This window comes from Crocodylus siamensis, chromosome 10, assembly GCF_052110815.1.
Source record: "Crocodylus siamensis isolate JL-2025a chromosome 10, ASM5211081v1, whole genome shotgun sequence".
Lineage (NCBI taxonomy): Eukaryota > Metazoa > Chordata > Crocodylia > Crocodylidae > Crocodylus > Crocodylus siamensis.
The window spans coordinates 13333945-13353501 of record NC_143404.1 but is presented as its reverse complement, the minus strand read 5'-3'; the positions used below and the strand labels follow the sequence as shown (position 1 = coordinate 13353501).

Genomic DNA, 19557 nt, shown 5'->3' with positions numbered 1-19557 from the left:
CTCTGCAAGAGGAGACTGAGGGGGGATCTTGTGGCTGCCTACAACCTTATCAGGGGCCACCAGCAGGGACTCAGGGAAAGTCTGTTCCCCAGGGCCCCCCTTGGCGTCACCAGGAGCAACGGCCACACGCTGAGGGAGGACAGGTTTAGGTTAGATATTAGGAAGAACTACTTCACTGTACGGGTGGCCAGAGCCTGGAATAGGCTTCCCAGGGAGGTGGCGCTGTCCCTTTCCCTAGAAATCTTCAAGAGGAGACTGGACAGGCACCTGGCTGGGGTCTTATGACCCCTGCCGCCCCCAGTGCTCCTTTCTGCCCATAGCGGGGGGTCGGACTCGATGATCTGTCCAGGTCCCTTCCCACTCATTGAGTCTATGATTCTATGATTGTCACTTCCTTCAACTTCATTGGTGTCAAAGGTCACATGGCATCACTTCCTGATGCGATACCACTTCCTGTGAGGTCTTTGAATATAGCTCACCGGCCCACTGGGTGATCGTGAATATGGTTCATGATCCAGCCCCACATTCAAAAAGGTTGGACACCCCTGCCGTAAGAAATCCTTGCCTCACATTTAATTTATGGACCATCATGGCTACAATGTCACTCTCACACAACTATGTATTATTTATTTGATACTCACCACTGTTGCTGCCTAGAGCTGGATGACATTTGTCACATAAACCTTTTTTGACAAAACCCACAGATTTGGCAACAGTGCAACATTTAGGGAATTCCCTCTGCACATAAGATCTCAAGTAAATTCAAATATTTGGGTTTTGTTTTATTTTGTTTATTAAAGACAGCTTCTCTTTTTGAACAGTGGGCACTGGAGTTGCTCAACACTTCCTAGACTCAGGCCCCTAAAGGCAGAGCAGGGTGAACTGCTTCAATATCAGCAAAATAAGCCCAGCCCTTGAGTTCCTGGCAAGCAGCCTATCTAGCCCCTGCTGGGTGCTCTCAAATTGTGACAATCTTCGGGATGTCATTAGCAAGAAACAATACACCCACCAATTACTTGAAGCCTGTAGCAAAGCAAAATGGATGCATTATAGGAAAGAAAGAAGAAATTCTGCCAAGCAGAGTTTTGAACAACCCTGAAGGGCTTACGAGGAGATCCAGAAGGCAAGAAGGGTGCTGTAAAAAATGTTTGAGATAAAAGCAAGCTGCAGTTTTCTGGGTTAACTGCCAGGATGCCAGTGCAAGGGGAGAGACAGAGTTTTCTTTGTCTGAACTCCTTCGGCCTCTGTTTCAGGAGAATGGCTGGTAACCAGCCTCGCATTGTGCAAACAGGCCTGGCTGACACTATTTGCACAAATGGCTGAGTTGACGAAGACAAAATAAGGAATTCTTGGAGATTTTGGGCAGTGAGGTATCTACTGGAACAGCCCCCAGATGCGAAAGACCGCAGTTTTGTTTCTGTCTTGTGGATCAAAATGGAAAATCCAATTGTGAGACATAGCTCTTTTAGATTGGGCCAGCTGCTGTGAATGAGTATCAGATGCCTTGGATACTGAAGTTTCACTGGGCCAAAGACCTTCTCTTCATCTTGTGTTCCCAAAAAAGCACAACTTCCCATTCAATGCCTGAAAATGACTGAGGTCCAGCGAACCAAATAGACGCTAGGAAGGGGTAAGAGAACCAGTCTCTACCCCATTAATTGAAAGGCAGAGACTAGATAAAAAGTTAATATAAAAACTGGTGTCATTCACAAATCCATCATTAATGAACCTGAGCAGCGAGTTCTCACTGCAGGGGAGTTTTCCAGGCAATGTTTCTATGATGTCTTTAATTCCAGCAAAAACAGTTTTTTTAAGTTTTGTTTGGATTTAAACCTTCCCTACAATGAATAACTGCATCTGCAACATGACAGCATTGTGTTGCTTCTTGAGAACCTCAGGGAGAGACTGGCTAAAACTGAAAAATAAGAGTCTGTTTTAAAATAAAAGATGAGGCATAGGCAATGGGGAAAGAAAAGTGAACAGAAGTCAAAACATGGAAGGGATGATTTTTTAATTTAAAGATGTCTTCAAATCGAGTAAAATAGGTTTAGTTAAAAGCTTATCTTAAATTCAGTTTATTTAAAATCTTATCATAAAAAATGTTTTTTAACAATCAGTGTCTTACTGCTTATTCATAACATTAATGCCAGTGGCCCAGTTCCATGCTCTAACCTCATCAGATGACTTCATGATATAATTAGTTCAGCGGTGAAGTCAGGCTGGGAAGAAAAAAAAAGTATAAACTAGTAAATATGGCAAGAAACATGTTCAAAAGCGGAAAAGCATTCTACAAATCCAGTTCTGTAGGCTATAAATCTAGTCTTGATATGAAAGTGACACCGTGCAAATTTACAAGCAGAGGCATCTCAAGATATACTGATATTCATTTAGCAGGAATGCTATAAGCTAATGTACTTCGACTGCAATTCCAGTTCTAGGCTTTTTCTGAAGAAAAATGAATCATCATGCTAATCATCATGATAAACAGCCTGTAACAGGGTGGTCTGGGCCTTTAAGAGGGAACAGTCAGCCCTGTTGAAAAACCCCAGCTGTGGGGCATTCGGATAATGAGGGAGTGTCCTAATGGAAGCTTAAATCCCATGGGAGAGAGTAGAGAAGTAGCAAACTGTGAGGGAATAGTTTGCAAGCAAGAGGCAAGCTGTGAGCAGAACAACTCAATACAGGGAGGGGCCAGGCTGCTGTGAGGCTAGACAAAGGGCTAGTGCCCAAGACGGGGCACCAAGGTTTCATTTTGTTTATTTGTTCATTTGACTGCTCCTTAAAGCCTGGTTGGTTTGGGAGGACTGGCTGAGAAACTCAGGGAGCAGAACCCAGCTGCAGAAACCAGCAGGCTAGGCAACCCACTTACACAGCCCTAACATCTTATTTGTGATAGTGACAATTGTACAAAAGGGATGTACTATAAAGATAAAGATATTTTCATGTCTCAACTAAGCCAAGAACTAAATTGCAATCTTTCTTTGAAACTAGTGAACAAAAGTGCCAGGACACAGGGCCCCTTCTTTCTTTATTAATTGTATCTCATATCTCCTGTATTTGCAATGCAATTGTTTTACTTCTGTCATTTAAGAATGCTAAATTTGCAACCCTAAGCTGCCCACAGGACAAGTATGATGTAAGCTTTTGCTACATATTACTGCCAATCGGTCTCAACTCTATGTATGGATGTATATATGCAGGGACCTACTCAAATCACAATTTCACAGTTTTTGCAGAAACCCATGAAAAATGGCGATTTCTGTGATTTTGCACAGAATTGCAGGAAAAGACTTATTAAAAATGAAATGCTGGCTCTCCAGTGGGAGTCAGTGGCTGCTGCAGCCTGGCCTCACAGCCCACCGGGGGGTCAGGAGTAGCTGCCAACACAAAGGGAAGCAGCCAAGATGGTTGCTGCCTTCTCCCTCCACTGTTGATTGGCCAAGAGGACCACCTTTTGTGTGATCCTGCCCCTCTCTGCCAATCAGTGGCAATGGCCAGGACAGTATGAAGGGCAGCCCTATCTGCCAATAAGTGGCAAGGTGTGGGGCCACAGGAAAGTCAGCCCTCTCAACTAATCAGCAGCAAGGGGTGGGGCTGCCAGGGCCCCTTGGCCAATCAGCAGCAGGGGGGTGGGAAGGCTCACCACAATAAGCCCACAAAAATAGCAGCTGGCATTGCAGTCAGTCCACAGAACAGCCCATCTGCTGCCTCAATTCTGGTAGGTCCCTATATATGTGTGTATGTACACAAGTTCAGCAGCAGGCTGCTTCTATGAGGTGAGGGAAACCAGCAGAACCCTCAAGGCAGAAACACCAGTCCCTTCAAAGGGCTAAAGGATGAGGGCTGAGATATGAAATCTGTGCTCTTTGTTTGGAACAAAAGAGCTGTCCCCATTTAAAGAGCATGTGACTCTACACACTTTAAATTGACCAATGCTAACTATACTACTTTCTCCAAATTATTGCAAGAACAACCAAGTTAATAGGGACATAAATGCTGATTTAAAAAATATCCATTTAATCTGTTATAACTGTAGCTGTGAAGCCCCCAGAGTCCCTTCAGCCCTCACTTTGTGGGCAATCACCCCTTCAGTTGCTCACCATGCTTGGTGTCTTCTACTGTTGTAGGAGGGAGGCTGCCCCTATATTGCACCCTCAAATGACCACCATGTGCCTGTGGTCTCTGCCTTATGAGCTAATTGCATGGCTCCGTTCCGTCCCTACACTGTGCCCCATGCCTTAAGGATGGCATCCTCCTCGATGCTCTATTCACTTAGCCCAGTGGTTCCCAACATTTTTATGGCAGCGACCCACTGCCAGAAGCAAAGTGTGGCAGCCCAGAGGCAGGGAAGCTCCCAGCATGCAGTGTGGCTCATCCTTTGTGTGCAGCACTGCTGTCATTACCCCTGTGACCCTCATTTGGGTTGCGACCCGAGGTTGGGAACTGCTAACTTAGCCCCTTCTCTGGGGTTCCTAGACCCTCCTGGTCCTACACGCTCAGCCTCTCAGTCTGGAGTCTGGACCCCACCCTGGGTAGCTAGGAACCTCTTTCTCCCCTTAGATCCTCCCCAAACCTCCAGACTGCTTTAGGTGTTACCCTCCTTGTTGACCTTCTGAAGCTGCAGCCATCCCGCTGAGGTGGTATTCTCTTAGCAGACTCCAAGCTGTTCCTGCTGATTTATCTCAAGGATTATATCCTCCCTAAGCCCAGCCCTCCTCCAGGGTCAGTTGACTGCAATCAGCCCAGGCCATACCTGCAGACTGCTTCAGCCCTAAAGTGGCAGGGGCCTCCTGGCACAGTAATTACAACAGTTAAGCAATTAATCAGTGTGGCAACACCCAGCAGAGTAGGAGGCAGGGGGAAAAGAGTGGGGACTAGTACCTAATAGCTAGGCTTCATGAATCCCAGTGCAGCCACTTGCAGCCTCCCCGCTGCCTGCTGTGAGCAACCTGAGCTCTGTGGATGGGTGGCAGGGGCCTGCCCAGCATCTGGGCTGATCATGGCAGGTGGCAGGGAGGCTGCAAGCAGTTGCACTGAGGTCTGCAGAGTGTAACTATTAGATAATACTACCCCCTCCCCATCCTCTCCTCCCTTCTTCTTCCCTCCCTTCCTCCCTCCTTCTTGCCTCCCCTGCTATCTACCAATTCCTGGTAGGGCACCACACAGCTTCCCTTCCCCCCTTCCCTGCTAGACTGTGCCCAGTGCCATGCTAAATAATAAACAGTAAGCTATAACCGGTTATTACTGGGCTTACTGGTTAAACAATTAATTGTTTAACCTTTCACATCCCTGGTTACTAACAAAGCTAACTTTTTTAATGTAAACAAATGAAGATGCACACACACACACACACACATACACACACTACTCTACCTTTTGGCAGTGATTGTCAATTATTGACAACTTCAATATAAACACCTGTCTACTGGGTCATTATAGGCCTGTCTACCTGACTTTAGCCTCAGACAAAACAGTGGAACAGTCAATACATACCTTGATTAACTAAGAATTAAAGGAGGGAAATAAAAAGAATTACCCATCTATGATGGATTTTGAAGAGAAAAAAAGCAGATGCTGCCAAACTGCCTTCCAAAATTTTGTGGTGAAATGACAAAATTTTTGCTGCTGTTGTTACAAGCTTCATTGATAGAAGTAAGAGTGGTGATTTAGCAAGTTTTTGTAAGGCTTTTGATTTGGAGCCACACAACATTTAACTAACAATGCAATAGGATCAACAGGCCACAAAATAATTGAATCAAAATTTGGCTGCCATGTAAAGGGGAAATAATGAGTGAGTGGATGTGTTTCTAACAAAATCTAGCAGGAATCTTTATAAATAACCTGGATGAAGACTCAAACTCATCAGTGATGAAGTATGCAGACAACACTAAGATTGAGTGTGCAGTAAGTAAAGGTGAAAAAAAACCGGTATGCAAGTTAATGTGACTAAATGTTACGCCATCCACCTGGATGCACAGAATGCAGGGCACACTTAAGGGGAACACTCTCCTGGGAAACACTGAGTGAAAAAGTCTTAGTCGTAATCTGGGTCAGTCGGCTGAACCCAGGATTCCTGTATAATGCTGTGGCCAGAAAGGCTAATATGATCCTTGAACATATAAAACGGGAATATTACACAGGAGTAGGGGGATTACATTATCTCCCTATCTGAAATCAGTGCAACTACTCTGGACCAATACTCTGTCTAGTTCTGGGTTCTATAATTCAGGAATGATGACAATTTGGAGAAGGGATAGAGAAGAACCATGTGAGTAATGGGAAAACGTGCCTTATAGGGAAACTCTCCAAGAGCAAAGTCCATTTCATTTATCGAAATGAAGGGTAAAGGGTCTGCATCTGAACAGCAAACTAAATTTAGATGTTGGGATCTCCAGTTCAGCAGACACAGATAAGAGAAGATCCCTGGCAGATTGAAGTTGAAGCTTCTCTAATTTAGACTACAATTAAGGTGGAAAATGTTTAACAGTGAGGATCTCAACCTATGGGTGTGGTGGATTCCTGGCCCCACCCCCCCCCATCTTTAAATCAAGATTGGTGTTTTTCTAAAATATATGATCTGGCCTAAACAAGAATTACCTTACTTTCTACATACCACACATCCCCAAATAAGACATGTACCTTATTTTCAAAAGTTAGAAAGAGTTTTTTGCATGGCTGAATGCTGACTGTAGGGGACCTGACTGCAGCAACTGTGCCTGTGAGATGGTTAACACTATAGCTCTGACCTGAAGGGTGAACTCTGCCCTCTCTTTCCCTGAGGCTGGCAGAGGGAGAAACATGACAATAATTTGCAGCAGTGTCTTCTTGCTTCAATTTCTCTATGCTTCTATTCCAGGGAAGAAAAACCAAGTCCCCTAGTTTTGGAAGGCTGGTTTTGGGAGTGGGGGGAAGATGTGTGTGCTATGAATAAAGACTGCAATTCAGGGCAGCCCTATGATCTATGCTGCTCAACAGGTCAGATCGTAATGGTTCCTTGTGGCTTTATGAGCCATAAAAGGGACCAGAGTCACCTCCAAGAGTAGTTAGATGATAATTATGATTGGTCACTAGAAAATTCAACCTGCATTTGGTAAATGAACCACGGAGGCATAAGGATCCCTGACTCACAGACTGATCTGTGCCAAACATCATGCTATGGCCCTAGATGCTTGGCTCCTGGATGATGCAGTAATCTTGTTGTGATGATGTGTGTGTGCTCTGACACCATTTTACAGTAAAGTGTGCTTGCACAGCAAAGGAAAGGGAGAGGTGTTGATCATTAATACAAGTGACATTGTAGTTTATGTTCAGATGCATCATGTATTATAAAATGCCTGATCTAATCTCAGGATACAGGCATGGTTTACAGGATGACAATCTAGGATTCACAATGAACTTGAGTGTCTTAATAAGAAACATCCCTGTTCCCTGCCACTCCCCACTCAGCCTCAACACTCTTCCAAGTACCTACCTGCCTGCAAAACATTGGAGACAGCTCAACCCTGCCCTTATTTAACCACTGATGATAGGAATGTATGTACAAGAACCAAGGAACCAGGCGTTCAGCAGCTGTGAAGTGGCAGAGCCCCATGAACTTCAAAGATTTATACTCAGCAATTAGATGGGTATAAAAGAGAGCTGAATTTGACCCATACACTATACATTAAAAGTGGAAATATTCAACTTGCTCTGAAAAGTAAGTGAGGAGCTGTTGCCATGATTCACCCAGGAATGTCTTGAGTGGAGAATTGGGAGGAAAGAGCCCCATACCAACCAAACCTCTTGGCTTTGGGGAATTTCTCAGGCCAATGCCAGCTATGAGGACTTGGAGCAACAGTCCAGTTCTGCTGCTGGACCCATGGGAGAGGTTGCTCTAAACAAGGAAGTGATATTGAAGTGAATAGCAGAAAGGGGAGGGAGGGAGGGAGAGAGGAGACCTGGCCATGCAAGGTGCAGCTCTGGAGTTCCTTGGTCTTGTTTTTCAAGATGTAAGGCTATACTGTTCATTTATCAATAATCATTTTAATCTCCTTGGTGCCAATTATTTCCCCAAAGTAACAGAAAGTAACCAAGATGGGAGTGGGAAGGGAGGGGGGAATTCAGAGGGAATGAGGCAGGAGTCAGCCATTCACTTTGGGCATGTCTACATGTCGCTGTATGGCAATGTTGCTGTGGTGCTGTGCTTTAGTACTTCTTTTTGGAGGAAGTACTAAAGCATAGCGCAATATGGGTGGTTACTGCACCATGCGTGTGGTGCATGGGTAGATTTTGCTGCTGTCACTGTAGCGGCATGCTGTACCAGGGAGTGTGCCGCTACAGCGATGTACCTGGCAGTCACGTATAGACCCACATGATCACTACATGGCTGTAGCGTGCCACACGGCAACATAGCGTGTAGCTACATCACTGGAGGGCAACGTGTAGACGCATCCTTTCTCCTGCAGGTAGGCATGGGATTGGTGTCCCTGCTACTGACTCGTTCTACAGCCAGGGTCATTGCACATCACTAATCGCTTGTCTCATTATTTCCATCAGTAAAACAGACACTTACCAGACATGTCACAGGGGGATTCCATAACTGCACTAAAGGCATCTTTGGGGTGTTGAGGCTTCATTAGCCCAGGTTTGCCTGGTGCTTCAATGTCCAGATTTAACAGGCACTAAGGACCTGTCAGCTATTCATATTTCAGGAAGCAAAGTCGGTGTGATCCTCCTGAATCCAGTGATGAAAACACACCTGAAAAGAAGATGGAGCTTTTTCATTAGTGGGAGCTCAGTAGAAAATGATCAGTATCAACCGTTATATTTAAGGAATCTCATTCAACCAGGGAGCGCTTCCCCAGCAAAAAGGCAGCGGACGGGCAGAGGGATCCCTCTTGTGGTAAAACAGCTGAATACACAGGCAGAGTCGATTCAATCAGAGTAAGATATCCTGGTCCATTTCTAAAAAGAGAATAACAACTGGAAAATTTTTCCATTTGTGTTTTCAAATCATTATTTTACAGGCTATTTCCGGAATGCAAGAAACAACCCGTATGCTAGCCCCTGTTTTACCTCAGAAACCGGATATTAGCACTGTCCATTTAAATGACCTGGTATTAAACTGAGGTTTTAGGAAGCCATATTCACACTGGGAAAGGTGTTGAATATATGCATGCATGGACTAATGGGGTAGCGGTCTCAGTTTGGGCCCCTGAGAACTAATGAAATGCAAATAATAATAATATCAATAAACCTTTGAGAGCAGAGGCACGCTGTGGGTACCAGCAGATTCAGATGTGAACATAGCTGCTGATATTTTAATCCCGTGGAGGCTGCTGCATGTGCACTTCAGCCGTGAATGGGATGTATGCTGTACTGGACAGGTGCACTCCCCTGCTGACCCGGTGGAGCCAGGGTCGAATTCTGTATTGGGGACAGATCCTCCCACTCCCCTCCCTTGCTCCTGACAGACACCCCCAGCAATTCTGCTCCCGATAGGAACGCCTCCCTTTGGCTTGGTGCTCTGCCACCTCCAACCCAGCTCCTGTCTCCCCTTCACCACCTGCGCACCAGGTACCGCGAGCCTCCAAACCCCCAGCACTGTGCTTTCCTATTTCTCTCCCTTTTCCCTTCTTGCTTTCTTCCTTCCCTTATTTGCTGCCCCATAAGAGTATGTGTGCCTGGGAGAAAGATGAGGGGAGAAGGGGAGCAGCAGTGTGTGTATTAGAAACAGGCAGGCAGACCGACAGGCAGTTGGGCAGGTGTCTCCCTTATGCCCTGCTCTTTCCCACTAAACAAAAATATCCATATAAAAGCTTCATCAGGTTCGTTTGCTTGTACTTGGTATTCCTGTCCCAAGCCCTTCAGAGAACAGCCTCTCTTTCGTGTTTGTACAGTGCCCAGAGCAATGGGCACTTTCAACACTCCCCTCATACAAATGTTTACTACTAATAAATTAGTAATAGATATGGGTGTGAGTGAAAGAGGAGGGATGGGTGGGAAATGCATATGTATATGGGAGGGGTGGGAAGAGCATGCACCTTTCTGGGGAAGAAGAGGACTGGGAGCATAAGATGAGAAAAAGGGAAGGGGTGGGTATGAGTCTGTGTCTGGATGGCTGGGCTGAGTCACAGGAAGAAATGGAGAGGGGGCAGCCTGAATTTCCTTGTAACCTGCTAGGAAAGGCTATTGCATGTGAACCCTGTTTTGGTCTCTCGCTGCTCCTGTCTGACGATTTATGGCACAGGTTCCCAACCACCAGGCCATGGCCCAGTACCAGGCCGCAAAGGGTTGGCTGCTGGGTCGTGGCATAAGCCCCCCATCTGTCCACTTGGGAGAGCGGCTTCTGCCGCCGGCAGTCACGTGAGGGGTTAAAGCTCCACGCAGCAGGCACTGGGGCTCACACTGGGCTGGACAGGACTCCCAGCTGGGCAGGAGTTGGGGACGCAGGTGGGGAAATACCCAGGGCAGAGGGCAGGGAGGCAGCTCTGCTGCTTGCTACTAGGGTAGGCAGCAGAGCCCCTTCTTCCGGGGCAGCCCCAGCTGGGTTCCCCCTCCAGGCCGCTGCCCTGCAGCCCCCTCCCCTGCAGGAACTCCCATGTCCTCAACTGTGGTGCCCCAACCCACATCCAGGTACAAATGTAAAGATTTACAAATTTACATCTTTAAATATGTACATATTTAAATATGTAAAGTAGATGGTTTCTATACCTGGCCCACCAAAATTCTTCTTTGAGTGAGCTTGCCAGTCCTCAGGATAAAAAAGGTTGGGAACCGCTGACTTATGGGTCTGCACAAGCAAGAATTTCACCAACACCACTTCTGAAGTTCTCCCTGTCTTTAAGAGCTCTTGATGTCTATCAGGAATCAGAACTCGTGGTAGAGGTGATATCTTTTATTAGACCAAGTAGATTTTTGCAAAAAAATTCTTTATCAGCTTTCTCTCACCTCTGTGTCCCCCTGTGCCTGCCTAGCTTTGGCTCCCAGTCCAGGCAAGTTAGGCAGCAACCAGGTCTGATTATGGAGAGCAGCAATACTGCCTGTTAGACTGCAGGTGCCAGTGTTTGACAAGTCTCTCAGCCTCCCCAGGGCCTACCTGTGAGATACGTGTCCTTGGCTGCTGCTCAGGGCTCCATAGAAAGTTCAGACCATGCTCTCTGTATCCTTTACTCAGGTCAGCAGAAATTGTTGATGATGAGCACTTTGCAGGATCAAGCCTCTGACATCCATTCTTAAGGCTGCTGCAATGAGCTAGCATGATTGTACCCTCCCTCAGCCTACCCATTCTTCCAGACTGTATTTCTTTGGATGACACTAGTTTAAAAAACAGTCTAATAATGTTGATGAGAACTCAGTCAGTCTTGTAACTTTACCTGAGCCTGACAGCCCCACACTAGAGGCTGTAGGCAAAGAATGCACAGGGAACTAGATTGCTAGCAGACACGTATGCAGTGACCCTTAGACCCACGAGTTCAGAGCAACTTGAGAATCTGCAGTTGTGTTCCTGGCAAGCACTTCCTGATCACAGTGAAGCTGTTTGGTAAGAGAAATGCATTTGTTGCAGCAGAGTTATAGCAGACAATGGGGAGGAATCAGCAAGAACACCGCACCTAAGAAAGCCTTTAATCCTATTAGGAAGGCAGACCTTCAGAGCTCCCTAGAGCCTTCCAAACACATGGGGGAAGCAGACTGGATGAGATCCCTGTCCTTTTACCTGGGTCTGAGTCTAGCCCCAAAATAGCTTTTGTGCCAAGTCCAAATGGAAGTCATGTGAGAGGAAAAAAGCAGTAAAGCAAATGATCGTCCTTATTTCCTTAGTGTGTCCTATGTAAGCGCCAGTACGACGACCTGAGCTTTCCGGGGCCTCTCTGCCTCAGGTTCCCATCTCATCCTGCAAAGCCTTGGTAATGGATTACAGTTGTGAATGGGACCCACCAGAGACCCAAATGTAACACTGTTCTAGGTGATACTCTTTTTCTATGGAGCCCTTTCTGAGAACTAATCTATGTGTTTTCCCTTTTAGGAACCTCCTGGTCTTCAGCAAAGGACAAAGAGCACAATTCCAACACGGCTGACCTCCCCATCGGCGGGTCACCAGCTTGGCCTGCTTTAGGCAAACTCCCTTGGTCTGAAGAAACTCCCTTCTTCCTGCCGCTCCAGCACTGCTGTTCCTACTGACTTTTCGGCAGTGTGCACAGATCCGAGAAGCCAGCCTGAAAGAAGCTCAGAGCCAGCCAGGTGAGTGCAACAAGGCATCCGCTTGCTGGGAGGGATTCTCTATTGGAGTTTGCTATGAGACGTTGTGCCTTGGCACAGCAGGGAAGCTTCATGGTGGCTTTTACATTTGCTTCTCCACCCCCCAAATGAGCTGCAATGTGTGCTTGTGGCTAATAACCACCCAGCAAAGCTTGCAGGCTTGCTTGGGTGTATATTGCAGTGGGAACAATTAGGGCTTCTTCAATCCTTTTGCTTCAAGTTCTGAGACAGACTTACTCCACTGCAGTAAGAGGATGGGATTTTAAGACAGAGAAGGAGAAGAGGGATTTCTCCCTTTCAGCTCTGATTCCAGGTTGTATCTGACTGAATTACACTTGCTGATCCATTATAGCTCCAAGGAGTATATGAAACCAAATCCCATTAGGTGGGGGACCTCATATGTCTTATTGTAAAGAGCCCTGCACAAAATGTAGTTTAAACTAAATAGTCTCTGCCATTGCTTGTTGCTTCTTTATCTTTTTGTGGGAAACAGGAAAGCTGGGGGAGAGGATTACGTTGTGTGTGTGTGTGTGAGCGAGTAAGGGAGAAAGCAGTCCTATTAACTACTTCCTTCAGGGAGAGAAAGTGATTCTGTACTTAAGTATTTACAGCATTTCCAAAAAGTCCAATAAAAAACCCATGGGGCATTGAGTATTTCTGGAGTGCTGAGAAGTATTCGTGTATGAGCATGTCAGAAAGATACACGAAGCAGCCGGGAAGGAAGAGTTTATTACTGAAGCCAACGGCAGGAAGAAGCACCAAAGAGGGGCAAAGCACTCATCCACGGGACCCAGGGCAAAGCCTGAATGGGGAAGGCTAAAGGGAACAATGTGAAATGTCAAATTCTTAAGCGCACACATATGCATCTTATAATGTGTCCAGATAGATAGCAGGAAGGCAATACTGAAAGGGAGGGAATCATTTCTTGTGAAATGATTATCCCGGGCTTTGGACAAGTTATTTCTGAACTTACTTTGTGCCCCAGTGGACTGTACACATACTGCTCAGGGCGTCATGCTGGCGAACATCTTCCTCTCCTCTACTGTCCCATGATGGCAAATTAGTTTTTGTGCTCCTTCCCAGAGGCAATTGGATTTCAGGGACCATAAAAATGATACTTGACTACCATGTACAGAAGTCCTAATATATGCAGAATGCTTTGCGACAAAACAAATGTTAACTTACCAAAATCCCAAAGCCAAAACTGTCTGCTAAAACTCCCAGCAGAGCCCAGAGGTATAATAAGAACTGCATAAAAATTGAGAAGAGTCCAGTATTTGTCTCTAGTTCAAAGTGAAAGACTCCGCATCCTTTGCATAAACTGAGTAAATTCCTGTGCTGGCCACTTATAACCCATGTAAGATGAAGTTAAGAGCTAGCTGGACAGATGAACAGGTGCCAGGGCAGGGAAAGCAGCTTTTAAAGCCTGAGAAATCATGAACCAGGCCCTGGAGGTTGAGGGAGAGATTAACTCTCCTTCAGATAATTAAATGGAGGGACTTTCCAATCCCAGAGCCAGTTTGAGAACCAAAATCAACTCCAATTTTTTGCTGGAGGTTTGAAATGTTTGGCTAGCCATTTTTTTTTTCTTTTCCAATTTTTGGTTGAAATGAGAAGCAACGAAGCCCTGTGAAGCCCTGCCTAGAGTAAGAAAAATGTGAATTTCCTTTTGCTATCGAGGCCTAGGGTTTGAGCAATCCAGTTTTCTGAGTGCTAAGCGCTGTTTACACTGGGCACTAACGTAATTTTTAACATTTTGAATTAGCTGCTGTTTAACTAAAACCGCCTAGAAACAAAGCCTCAATTTATTTCCACCTAGGATTGGCTTTCCAAATACACAGGCCATATTTACACTAGGAATAAAAGTTAATACTTGTTTAAAATGTCCTAACACTTTTTAACCAACACGTTAAAATCCTGGCATAAATGAGACAAAACTATAAATCCATCACTCGTTAGCTAGCTGAAACCCCTATGTCAGCCAAAACCTGTTAAAACTACAGCTTGCCATGTCTATACTAGAGTGCGTTATGCGTGTTAGCACATCTTTTTTTCCTTAGCGAAGACAACTTATTCCCAACTTCTGCTGGGACCTGACATACTGCAGCTCTGATGAGGAAGCCTGCCCTTTGGGATTTCCAACTAAATGTGTTGGGCAGCAAAATGCAGGGAAGCATCCGAATTCCTGGCTACTTTGCCAAGTTCCAACTCTCTTGACCTATCCCTAATTCATAGGTAGCATTATTAACTTTGGAGTGACCAGTCTCCATCACCTCCTCATTTTCTTGGCTAGAATCCCCTCTCATTTTCTGGCACTTTAGCTACTTGAAGCAGGGAATAAAACCCCACCTCAGGCAAACACACTTGGTGAATGCATACCTTTGCAGGCTAGCTTCTCATTCAGCCTCAGTGTAAGGGACTGGTTATCCAGGCTTATTCTACCCCAGAGGGGCTGCCCAGATGCAGGCACATAGACAAATGGATTTGGAATATGACCACGGTTAGAAACGTCACCCTGTTACACAAACATTAAAAAAAAGTCCTAGAGCCACGGGGGAGGGAAAATAAAAGAAACACTCCTATTCTTCCAGCAGCTTCTCTGATCCCATTTCACCACAATCCACCATTTCCTTGGCAATGGCCGTCTCAAAATAAACCCCAGCCTGCTAGGCTCAGTCCACTGGTCCATCCATTTTCACCTTCTGCCCAAAACAAAACCATTGAATGTGATTTGCTCACGTCCTGCTGCAGCACTGATTGACTGCCGGTGGCTTTGCCTGAAGATCAAACTAGCCGCCCGCTCCCGTTTTGTGGTCCCTGCTGTCTGGCAAGCGAGCATCTCATGTTTATTTTTAAGCTCTGTGTCGGCTTGTGGCATTAGGGGGCAGAGAACGGTTACCACTTTCTATTAATAAAACCAGGCCCTGAGGCTGAGAGGAGCTGGGGCTCTGCTACAACCCAACCTGCCTCCAGCTCGTACAGAGCATTGTGGCTTCCCAGCTAGCGCCTGTCTGGAATGATTTCAACAACCCGAGGTGCATGTCACAGCTCGTCACCTCCCCTCAGACAGACCTGCAGCAACAGAGAGGGAGTAGGAGAGCCCAGAGGGAGAGCGGCAGCCGCGGCTGAAACCACACAACACCCTTTCACTGCTCCCACTGCAGCGGCAGAGGATTTTCCTGCCTGATCCCCTGCGCTGCCGGCCGCATCTCTTCTGCAGCCCTGATCTGTAGGTAAGCACTTGTCCTCCGACATGAGAGGCAAGGCCAGAGGCTAGGGGTGTGAAAGGGGGAACGGGGAGGAGGTGGACGGGGAGGGACATAACAGCAGGATATGCTGTGATGCGGGATACAGACATGATGCAATTTGCAACCGCCCAGAGCCACCTTTTCCAGCTGGGTGTGAGGAGTGGCAGGGACTGAGGCCCACAGCATCCTCCTCCTCGCTCTCCATTCTGCAGTACGTGTCTTCCCAAAGCCTGTGCAGATGAGATGGACGTAGCCATCTGGCATGCACGGCACAGGCAGTACTCTGCTTTACAAAGCGGGAGGGGAATTTTGGCCCAAAATCCTGCAGCAGCCTTTCAGAAACGTGCCTCTGGACTTTTAAAATCCACATAGAGCAAGCAGGTCCTTGGCTTCTTAGGTCTCATCTGCAAGCCACATGCACAGTAGGCTGTAGGGAAGGGAGTTTATGTAGCCCAGGAGGAGGAAAGTTGATCTTGTCAGGATGTCTACAAGTGGCTCCTGTGAGTCACTGTATTTCATATATGATGCTTATACCAGTAAGTCACTCCCCACCACCCTGGTTCGATAATAAGGACCAGATTGAAGCTTCATAGTGGGATTTTTGAAAGCATTTAAGCCAGCTAGAAGTGGAAATGGGAAGGAAATGGTTTTCCCAACACAGGAACATTTTTGAGGTTTGGAGAAATGTTCCCATTGTATTTGGGATCAGAAAGCAAAATCTGGAACATTTTTGTAATTGAAGATCTGAAAAATGCAGTTAAAATGAAAATATTTCAGTCGCATTTTGGGGGTTTTTTAATTACAGTGTTTTTACTGCAAAGCAACTTACATTTTTTAATAAAAAAACCTAAACCTTTATTTAAACAAAAAAATCAAAAGGAGACATGTCTTCCAGCTGCAAAGCAAGAAAAGTGTTTAAATTGAGTGTCTCTGCAATACATCTTAGTTTTGAAAAAAAATGCTTCATTGGAAAATTCCTACCCAGCTCTATTTAGAAGGCCAAGTTCTACTGAAAACTTGTTTTCAGCCTCTGCCCAAAAGCTTGCAAAGAACATTTTTTCCAACTATTCAATTGGTCTAATAAAAGATATCACATTTACCCAAATTACCTTGACTGAAAACCACTGATATTTCACTTAAGCACTGCTGCAATTCGCACCTGAGCAGGCATGCTGTACACCTATCTTCCCTTTTGGCCCTGATGCTTCAACCACTAGCCTTAAGCAAAGGGCTGTCCCTTTAGACATGCGCAGACTGTGCTGGCTGCTTCTTTCTGCCCACCTTGGAGTAGCTTGTGTTGCAGAGCAGGCTGCGAGGCAGCAGTCACTACACTCCAGAGAGCGCAGGGGTTACATTTATAGCCGGCAGGTGTATTGTGGGGACAGAGCTATAGAGGCTCACCTGTGCAGTTGGGCAGCAGTAAGCCACAACCAAGGCCAAGGAAATTAATAACACAGATGGATTTTCTACTGTACTGCCCTGCGTTCCAGAATGAAGGTGGAAGGAAGCAAGTCTGGGGTGGGCATAGACAACATGGAATAGTTGCTGAAGGCCACAGGTGGAGATATCGCAGCAGAAAACAGAGGAAGGACATGACATGGGTGGACAGAAGAGAAAAGGGCAGCTATGAAAGGGTCATGAGGAACACAGAGAATACATAAGGCAGGAATGGCAATAGAATAGCAATGAGACTGGGTAGAATGGGACAGGATGGAAAGATGGAAGCCTGGAGAAGGGAGAAAAACTAGATATACTTCTGCATTTCACCAGCCCGGGCCACAAGTCACTGCAGCAACAACAGAAATGTATCCTTAGTAGTACAGAGCTCAGCACCGATTGCTCGAGTATTCATCCAGCTTCTTGAGAGAGTTTTGCAGCCTCACAGTGTGCTCTGGGCTGCCTTGACTACAATGCTATCAACACCCAAGCAACAAAGCTAGCAACACAGACCACCCTATGTAAGCACAAACCACCGTTTGCTAACAGGCCCCAGGCTTATCTTGACACCTGTCCCTTGACACCTGTCCCTTATATCCTCTCATAGCAATTTCACACAACCCTTCAGCTCGAGCTCTGGGACCTCCCCCTTCTCCAGCAGGGAGGTACAAAGATTTCCCTGTGCACTTCTGTTTAGTTGCAAAATTTAGCAGAATTTGGACTGTGAAGTCCCCTACCCAACCATCTCATCGGCCATCCCTAGTATCCTAAGGCCGATGAAAGACCTTGTAATGATGACTAGGCTCCACCAGAGCATCCTGGCAAGTGTGGGTGGAAGCCTCATAACATATGAGAGTACACAGGTTTTATGGAAAGATTTGTGCAAACAGAGGTCTAAAGTTTAATTGGTTTCAAAGGGCAAGACTCCACTTGGTGATGATAAGGCAGCACAATGTTTAATTGTTTTTCCTGTAGTATTTGAGCTAGTTCCATTTCCTCCGGGCACACAAGTAACTGATCCAGCCATTCAGGATGCACACTGCATTTGTGGGGCAGATTATATCTAAATGAAATTTTGATCCACCAAAACCTCCAGCCAACACAGAACTAGGGCAGCCTGCTGAACAGACCTTCATTCACAGCTCCACCCCAGCCCATGGGACAGACTCTCCTTCCCAGCCTCCCCAAATGGACGCTGGCCTTCCTCCCACTCCTGAACCCTTGATCTTCCTCCCGAATGAAGCAGTTCATTATGCAGCTGGCTTCAGGTCTTTCCATTTTATTCCCTATCAGCTGTGTACTCTCTTCCTGCTTCTGGGTTCTCTGATGAAGGAAGCCAAGGTGCCGAGAGCTGAGCCTGCCCTTCCTCTGTTTCTTGAATTGGGCTTTTAACTCACTGGATAATACAGACAGGGAGGCTTGCAAAGTTCTTGTAAAGTGCAAGAGAGATGGTGGAACAAGTCCTCCTAGGTCTCCCACCCACTTTCCAGTGTCTTCATTATGCTTCCAACTCAATTCTTTTATTCACTTTACTGTAACTGTAATTTTACCACCTAGGTTGCTAGCCAGTACCCATTGCTGGGATCCAAAGCCGTCAGAATTATAACTTGTTCTATATTCTCACTGCAGGGACTAGAAACCATGCTCCCCTCTGAGATATTTATGATTTCATAAGCAAGAAGGGAAGCGGAGTTCCCTCAGAAAAGGGAGGGAGCAAATTGGTCCACTCTGAAACAGGAGTGGAGGGACCACTGAGAAGAGAGGGAAGAGATAAACAGAATTTGCCTTTGAATGCAATTTGTAAGAGGGTTAGGTCAGCCATCGCTAATACTATTTGTCTGTGTGAAGCGGTATGCATTTAATCGGAGCCTCTGGTATTCAGGATGAGGCTGCCTCCACTTTGTTTGCTTGAGTTTGGCGCCAAATGCCCTGGGGTATAATTTCTGTTGTAGTGTAGTAATGCATGCACGGGCTGTGCTGTTCTCTCAAACAAAACACAGCATCCAGCTTTGTGCTGAAATCAGAGAGTCAAGTTTGCCTGGCTGATGCCCCCTCGCTCCAAACTTGCTTGTTGGTTATCAGTGATGCAACAGGAGCTACAACTAAGAAGTTGCTTTTTTGCCATTTAAAGTGCTTTATTGCTGTGACTTAACAGTAGCGCATGGCTTTACAGCACTTTAAAAATGGGTACAGCATTTTAAATTAACCCTTGTTACATGTGAGGTATTAAATTTGGAGCACTGTATTTTACAGCACCTTAGCAACCTACAGCACTTTAAATAACTTCTGTATGCTGGGCAAATTTCTGGCAATTCCACCAGTATCCCGTGGGCTTTGCAAGCTTGGTTAGTGGTCTCTGGCACCACCAGAGGTACCTGGGAGCACTAGCCAAGCCTGCAAAAGCCAGCAACCCACCCTGCTCCTGCCAGCTGACTCAGATGGCAGCGACTGGGCCGGACAGGATTGGGGGCGAGGGGAAAGTTGTATCCCAGCTCCCAGAAGCATGGCTCGCTCTGCAGCCAGAGGGGCTGGGTCTGTGCTGGGGGCCCCCAGGCCTTGTGGAGCTCTGTCACCCCAGAAGCCACATGGGTGACCAGCAGGGCTTGCAGCCAGGGCAGGCTCTGAGCTGGGCAGC

General features: G+C 46.3%; 1 protein-coding gene and 1 pseudogene across 6 annotated transcripts in view; one reads left to right on the top strand and one right to left on the bottom strand.

Annotated features, from left to right (window-relative positions):
- The window catches only part of LOC149856258 (uncharacterized), a 198231-nt pseudogene that overhangs the window by 10084 nt on the left and 168590 nt on the right, over positions 1 to 19557 (bottom strand). The window contains exons 7-8 of the transcript XR_016438376.1: positions 8552 to 8737; positions 2173 to 2219 (exon numbers count right to left, since the gene is read on the bottom strand). The product of XR_016438376.1 is annotated as an uncharacterized LOC149856258 (transcript). The remainder of the gene's footprint in view (positions 1 to 2172; positions 2220 to 8551; positions 8738 to 19557) is intronic.
- FGF1 (fibroblast growth factor 1) overlaps positions 11912 to 19557 on the top strand; it is a 54373-nt gene continuing 46727 nt past the window's right edge. For 4 of the 5 annotated variants that reach the window (XM_090020837.1, XM_090020835.1, XM_090020838.1 and 1 more), the window contains exon 1: positions 15225 to 15470. The gene's annotated coding sequence lies outside the window, so the exon portion shown is untranslated. Of the gene's footprint in view, positions 12220 to 15224; positions 15471 to 19557 lie in introns of those variants that run through there. The other variant, XM_090020836.1, reaches the window with a different exon arrangement.